This window comes from Phyllopteryx taeniolatus, chromosome 6, assembly GCF_024500385.1.
Source record: "Phyllopteryx taeniolatus isolate TA_2022b chromosome 6, UOR_Ptae_1.2, whole genome shotgun sequence".
Taxonomy (NCBI): domain Eukaryota; kingdom Metazoa; phylum Chordata; class Actinopteri; order Syngnathiformes; family Syngnathidae; genus Phyllopteryx; species Phyllopteryx taeniolatus.
Window position 1 is genome coordinate 21,512,872 of NC_084507.1, and position 7,647 is coordinate 21,520,518.

The following is a 7,647-nucleotide window of genomic DNA, read 5'->3' on the forward strand; positions in this document are numbered from 1 at the left end:
TTGGAATTGCAGTGCTGAAATACAATGAACTCTCCTACAGCTTAATTTATTGAGATGCACCAGTATTTTACTTTTCTTCTTCAGTGAACGTCTTACTTTGCTTTTTACCTTACTTCTTTTAATGTACTTTATTTTACTTCTGACTTCAGTGTTCTGTCCCATTCATTTCACTTTAGCTGTTACTATTACCTATCACCGCCTGCTTTATTCATGACCTTACTCCATTTCCTTTACTTCTTACTTTAGTGTACTGTCCTATACATTTTTCTTTACCTGTTACCTTGTCTTACTTTTCATTTTACCTTACTTCTTTTACTTTACTTCTTACCCTACTGTTTCTACTTTACTTCACATCTTACATTAGTGTACTGTCATAAACATTTTACTTTACCTGTTCCTTTACAGTTCACTTGACGTAACTTAACCCTTTTCTTCCGTTCTTTACGTGTTTTATTTCTCTTCTTAGTTTACTCCTTTCCTTCCATTTCTGTCAATTACTTTTAGTGAGCAGGCTGAGTGACGTGTGTGTACCTGCATGCGTGCGTGCGTATGTGTGCGTCCACGCACATGTGTGAAGTAAAAGAAAGGCGCGTGTAAATGAAAGAGAAATGGACTTCCGACTACTACACACCCTCTCATTTGTCCTCCTACACACTTAACCGGATACGCTCGCCACATCACATGGGACCCCCAAAACACAACACACGCATGCACACACACACACACACACACACACACACACTTCAATTTCTGTATATTTACTGTATATATACACCGAGAGAAGTGATGTTGTTGATAGTGACTTTGGGTAGAGTATACAAACAAATATGTGTGCGTTTGTGTGTGTGTGTGTGTGTGGAGGGGGGGGGGGGGGGCTTCGTCGAAATGCTGACTTAGCATGAAAACAAGGTGTGACATTTTGGGGCGCCAATAAACGCATCAGCTCACACACACTCAGCGTCGGAGTGGCGGCACGAGGACGAGGAAGAGGAGGAGGAGGAGGAGGAGGAGGAGAACGAGGAGGAAGTTGGATAATTGGAACAAAACGGTCAAGGCAATAAAAGAAAGTTATGAATAGCAGCAGACATTAACGTGAAGAAAAGAAAAAAAAACTTCAAAAGAAATCATCCGGCTCTTTCACTTTTACAAATTCAGCTCAACAAAATAGTTTCCATGGGCAGTCATATTAACATTTACAATGTTTACAAGATTTACAGCACTTTAGATAAGGTGTACTGGAGACCAATCGTAGACCAAACATTGTGTCAGGAAGGTTCCAAACAATGACATAACTAATATGAAAAGCAGTGTAATTATGCTTACACCGACATTGTGTCACATCACTGCTGGCCAATGAAAAGCTTTTTTTCTGCAAAATGTGCACAGTTGTTGACAATGTTATTATTTTGTATCAGTTTTTCCACTGTTGTCAATCAGCTACTCTATATTAAATATGAAATATAAAGGCAACACAAGATTTGAACTGCAATAAGTTGTAAAAAGGGAAACCACCAATTAAAAAGTAGAGTATAATAATTGTACAGTAAAAACTACAAAATAAAATGTAAAGTAACAAGTTAATAAACGTAAAAGCCAAGTAAAAGATAAAGTAGTAGTAAAGTAAAATGTAAAGTATAGTAGAGTCAAATGTATAAAGAAAATTAAAGAGTACAATAACAAGTCAGGAGTAAAGTTATAGTACAACTAAAGTAAAAGAAAATGTAAAGTACAGTACAATAAAATGTAAAGGGTAAAGCAAAGTAAAGTACAAATTACAAAGTAAAGCAAAGTGTAAATAATATTGCGTGAAGCAAGAGGTATGAAATCAAGCAAAGAGTAAAGTAACAAGGAAAGTACAGGAAAAGGGATACATAAATACAAAGTAGGGTAAGGGTAAACGAGTAAAAGTAAAGAAAAACATTTAAAAGTAACATTAAAAATGTAAAAGTAAAGTCAAATATCAAGTACAGTTTAGTCCAAAATTTTGAATCGCGCCAAAACCAGTCGCCGACAGATCGCCCACTCATGGGAACAGTTGCCAAACCACCCACACTGCGCCATAGTTCAGTCGGGTTCGGCGGCGGCGCTCGGTATGCGCTAAATTTGTTTCAGCTTTTGTTAATTTGTTTTCTGAAATGTAAACGTGTCTCACAATTTGTTCAATTGTTTTGCACTTACCAGCCACCGCCGTATTAAACCTCATCTTTTGGTTTTGAAATAATGCTCAATAAGGTATATGAAAATATAGTCCAGTACATTAAACATTTTACATTTGTGAATGTGGAATAAGTAATCGCATAATGAACATTGTTCGTGGTGAGTCAATAAAAAGCAACATTTGACGAGTGAGTCATCAAATACCATTGAACATTTCTTCTTTTTCAATAAGCGCATCATTGCAGCAATGATTATTACATCTGGGAGTTTTTCACTGGTTTCCATGGCAACATCTTTGTAGCCATCTTGACACACACACACACACACACTTCTCCTTTCACGCCGCAACGCTGACGTACTTTCTTCATCGGCAGACGCACACATACACACATAATCACACTCCCACACACCCATAAACACACAAAACGCTTTACTGTTTACAGTGTCCCAGAGGGTCCAAAAAGGTGCATATGAACAAAAACTTCTTTGCACAAGAAACAAACATTTATGAGCAGGCAGTTAACACAGACACACAAATGTGTTGTGTGCAAGCGTGTCTGTGCGCGCGTGTGTGTGTACGCGCGTGTGCGTGACTTCAAAGTGTAACATGCCTCAGTCTTCACTCAGCTGAAAGTTGATTTCACATGAGATACAAGTCAGTGTCATGACAAAGATACTCTTTAAAGGGAACTGTGTGTATCTGTGTGCGTGGTTGTGTGTGTGTGTGTGTGTGCATATGTGTGTCTTCAGTTCCTTAGGTTACCTGAAGCCTTTTATCTGTGACCCAGAGAGGGAGAGAGTATCAGCACCATCGTCCCGGTAACAGACAGAAAAGATGACAAGAGTGCGTGTGTGTGTGTGTGTGTGCTAATGTGGGTGTCTGTCACTCACACTGTGCCTGCATGTAGATCAAAGTGTTACAAAAAGTATACTTGGTTGATATAAACCAAATTAAAAAAAAAAAAAAAAGCAGAATCCAACCCTATTGAGGGTTCGTGGTAGTTTCCCCTGCACTGGCTGGCTAAAAACACGTTTGTTTGCTGCACGTGTTTTGTGTGTTTCCACTGTCTTGCTGTTGTCGTGTTGCTGGTGAAGTTGTCGCTCCACCGAACTGAGCAGTTGTGCGTCACTGCAGCGAGGAACGAGAGCAAACGCCGCCATGAAATATTCAAACTGGACACCTGCAGGTGTGAAACCGAACGCCTTGGCCCTTCTTCAGCTGTCCTCCTCGACTCATTTTCCTCCTCCTTGACAAAAGTATCTCAACTTCACTCACTTGAACAGAACAGAGAATGAAGAATGCTTAAAATCAGGTTCACAAATTCGATGTATAATCGGTCCGATTTTCTGCCCGACTAACTCTTTCCCTACTGGCTTTTCAAACAAGCATTCATACTCTCATTCTATGAACAATTCAGAGTCACGGGTGAGCTGTCGTCCATCTCCGTTGACTTTTGGTGAGAGATGTGGGGTGGGTACACCCTGGACTGGTCGCCAATCAATGTCAGGGCACATAAAGACAAACAATCATTCATACTCATATTCACACCTAAGGAAAAATCGGTGAGTTGGAGCCTTTTCCAGTTGAATTTCGGTATGCTATGTTTGTATGTTTGTGTTGCTGCTCCGTGTGTGTAAAGTAGCAGATGTTTGAAGGTTTATAATTACGTAACATTGATGCTAATTTCCATTCATTTACATGTACTCAGACACACACACATGGACACGCACGCACCCGCGCCCACACAGACACACACACACTGGGTTCCATTTCCTAAATTGGCAAAGAACCAGCAAGCATCTCCCCTTTCACCCCTTCCTCTATTGTCAGTCTTCTGTTCTTCGGTCTTCTTCTTCTACTTCTTCTTCTTCTTCTTCAGCTGCTGGCATCCCGTCAGCCCTGCAGGACAACGCTGCTGGCTTCAGGTTGCTGCATGTGTGTGTGCGTGTGCGCGTCTGGTGTGTGCGTGTGTGTTACTGTATTTGACCTGTTGACATGGTGAATGCTGGGCCTGCTGCGCGGTGCTTATTCAGGCTGCTGCTTCAGACTGTGTGTGGGATTACAAAGAGTGTGTGCGCGTGTGTGCGATGTCTGGGCCTCAGACCCCCCCACACACACACACACACATACATAGACACACAGCATATGAAAACACAGCAGTGGTTATTTTAACACGAGGGTGTGTGTTTCAGCTCCCTAAGCAGATGAGTCCAGGTGGAACAGCAAGACGAGGAGACGCTTGAGTGTGTGTTGTGTTGTGTACGTGTATGAGTGTGTGTGTGTATGTGTATTTAGACAGCGGCATATACCTTTAACAACAACACAATGCTGAGAATGTGGGCCGTGTGATCCCGAGTGCAGTTGTCGGCCATAAGGAGACCAGCGTGGCCGTCTGAAGATTTACACGCCGGCCCTTTGAGGCCCTTCGAGGCCCCCATGAGGCGGCGGCAGCGATGGAAAGTAGAGCAAGTGACAACAACCCATCGTGATCCAAATATTTAACGTTCATTCAAGGAGGCTTTCAATATAAACCTCCCACGTGTCTCCCAGCAAAATAAAAGTACACTTAAAGCTCAGTTTATTATACAAACTGGAGTAGGTAAACTAATATTTCTGCACCAGGGATTTGTGTCATTAGTTGGCCATTTAAATATGTTAACATGAAAAAGTACCAGAGGTTGGATGCATAAAGAGTTGACAGCTATGCGTGGGACAAGAAGAGAAGAAGCAGTTGGTGTTTTGCCTTAAAGGCTGATCAGAAACACTCAGGAAACAAACTTCAGTATGACTTTCCATATTTTCGGCGCCATCGAGAAGACAAATCGAGACGCTATACAGTCGCATCCAGCCAATTTTGTGACGATTCAGGTTAATACACGACGCTACAAGGTGATGGACAGCGCCACCAAGACGAAACAAGACAATACTAGATGATACAAGGTGATAAAACATCGCACCAAATCGATACGAGTCAATTCTAGATGAAACAAGACATGCACAGTGCCATCAAAACGATTCAAGAAAAAACAAGATCTCACAAGACTATACAAGAAGATACACGGCGCCATCAACACCATACAAGACAAGGTGATACACAGCCTCATCAATATGATACAAGACAAAGAGAAACGATACACGGAAACATTCAGACGATACACGCCAATACAAGATGACACAAGACAATGCTAGCCGATACACGTGAACATCAATATGATACAAGATGATACAAGCCGGTACATGTAGACATCAAGACAATACAAGACAATATAAACCCATACTCACAAAGTTTAAAATGATACAAAGAAATACAAGATGATACAAGATAATACAAACTACAGCACCATCAAGCTGATACAAGACAATACGCGATGATACATAACAATAAAAGCGCAAATGCTGAAACATCACGGCGATACAAGATGATACAAGACATACACAGCGCCATTAATACTATAAAAAGCGATACAAGACTGCAGCCTTAAGAAGTCAATTCAGGATGATGCAAGGTGATACACAGCACCATCAAGACGATACAAGCCGATACACGTAACCATCAAGATGATAGAAGATAATGTGAGACAACAAATTCCTGGTTCTGTGTGTACGCCACAGAACAGCAGAGAACCAAAACAACATCTTCAACAATGACTTCTTTGTCTTGGTGGAGGTTTGGACTTTATTTTCTTGGTCACATGTTGATCGTTTATGCGCATTCTTGGCAATAAAGCAGATTGGGTCGTGATGAGAGCATCATGTGACCCTCAGTGTGGCTGACAGCCCACCCAGCCGTGTGTGCGTGTGTGTGTCTTTGTGTGTGTGTGTGGTAGGACTGTAACGGTGTTTGTCCTGCAGCAACTGTTGCACCCATTGTTGTTCCACTCAGTCTGTGCGGAATGGGCAACAAAATGGTGACAGGTCACGTTGGAAATAAAAGTGGAAGCTTCAAACGAGAGCTCAGTGGAAGAGACCAATCAGTACGAGCTGTCAATCAAAGCATGTTTGGACACAGTCGCCGCCGCCGGCCCACCCAGCGAGTTAACACACACATAAAAAGTTTGGCGATACGCCAAATGCTGTTCAGAAGTCGTTTAGAAGTCTTTAAATGGCAGAAAGTGAAAGAACGCACATGTGAAACACATTTCTTTTTCTCTTAACCATAAACAGCAACATGAAGACGATAGAAAACAATATATGATAATACACGGCGATCCATATCACTATCAAGAAGATGAAGACTATGCAAGTTGATATAAAGCAGCATTAATCCGCTACAAACTGATATGAGAAAATACAAGATGAAACAAGCCAATACAAATACAAAAAAATCCAAGGATACAAGCCGATACAAGATTTTTGATATACAGTAGCATCAAACGAGCAGATGCAGATGCTGTCCAGCCCAAAAGGACGATCCAAGCCAATAAAATATGATACAACGCCATACATAGCTGCATAATGATACAAAGCAATAAAAGCTGATACAAGATGATATAAGGCAATACAATATGATATAAAGCAGCATCAATCCACTAAAAAGTCGATACAAGATGATAAAAGAATATACAAGGCATCGCAGTGCTACCTTGAGATACGAGTGACCCGACTTACGGGTTTTTCGAGATATGAGCCGTCATTCGCCCAAATTTTTGCTTTGACTTGTGAGCGCAAACTTGAGATCCGAGCGCTTGGTGGCAGTAAACTCAATTCAACTCACTTCACAATAAGCCCCACTTTAATAAATGGTGAACATTTCGTCAAAAAAGACAGGTTTAAAGCTGTTTCATGCCACTGCCAGTTGAAGTTTATGGTCAAACTAAGCGTAAAATAAAGTGAATTACAAGTTGTGTATGTAAAACAACGACAGCTTTGCCTTAGGAAAGAAACTACCAAATGAATGGAAAACGCCATTGACATGCTAACAGTTAGCATCGACAGTCGCGGTTTTAGAACCCTTGAAGAAATGGATATTTGAATGCATATGGTGGAACAACAGGTAGACAGGTAATATAACAGTACTCACAGGCAAATATTCTTCATCCTTGACCAAAAAATGACGACTATTACAGCAATTTACTGAATGGCAGAACAGCAGAAAAAGTAGTCTATTCTTCTTTGTTTGTCGGCATGACTGTACTATACAATAGTGCCTCCTGGTGGCCAACGTGGGCAGACCAGAAGGCGAAGCATACTGATGGATGAAACATTTGATCGTGAGCCATAAAATGTTCAAGGCTTTGCAGTCTATGTTATTATTTTGTCACCCTGTGTTTTTTATAAGTACAATATTATAGTGCTCTTTTTAAAAATAATTAATAATAAAAATTTAAAATAATAATTCTTGGGGGGGGCGGCACGGTGGCCGACCGGTTAGAGCGTCAGCCTCACAGTTCTGAGGTGCGGGGTTCAATCCCCGTCCCCGCCTGTGTGGAGTTTGCATGTTCTCCCCGTGCCTGCGTGGGTTTTCTCCGGGCACTCCGGTTTCCTCCCAC

The 7,647-nt window shown here is 41.3% G+C and overlaps 1 long non-coding RNA gene across 1 annotated transcript in view; it reads right to left on the minus strand.

Annotated features, from left to right (window-relative positions):
- LOC133480059 (uncharacterized) overlaps nucleotides 1–7,282 on the minus strand; it is a 37,805-nt gene extending 30,523 nt beyond the window's left edge. Inside the window, exon 1 of the long non-coding RNA XR_009789165.1 lies at nucleotides 7,179–7,282. This is a non-coding gene — a long non-coding RNA (uncharacterized LOC133480059). The remainder of the gene's footprint in view (nucleotides 1–7,178) is intronic.
- Between the last annotated feature and the right edge of the window lie 365 nt (nucleotides 7,283–7,647).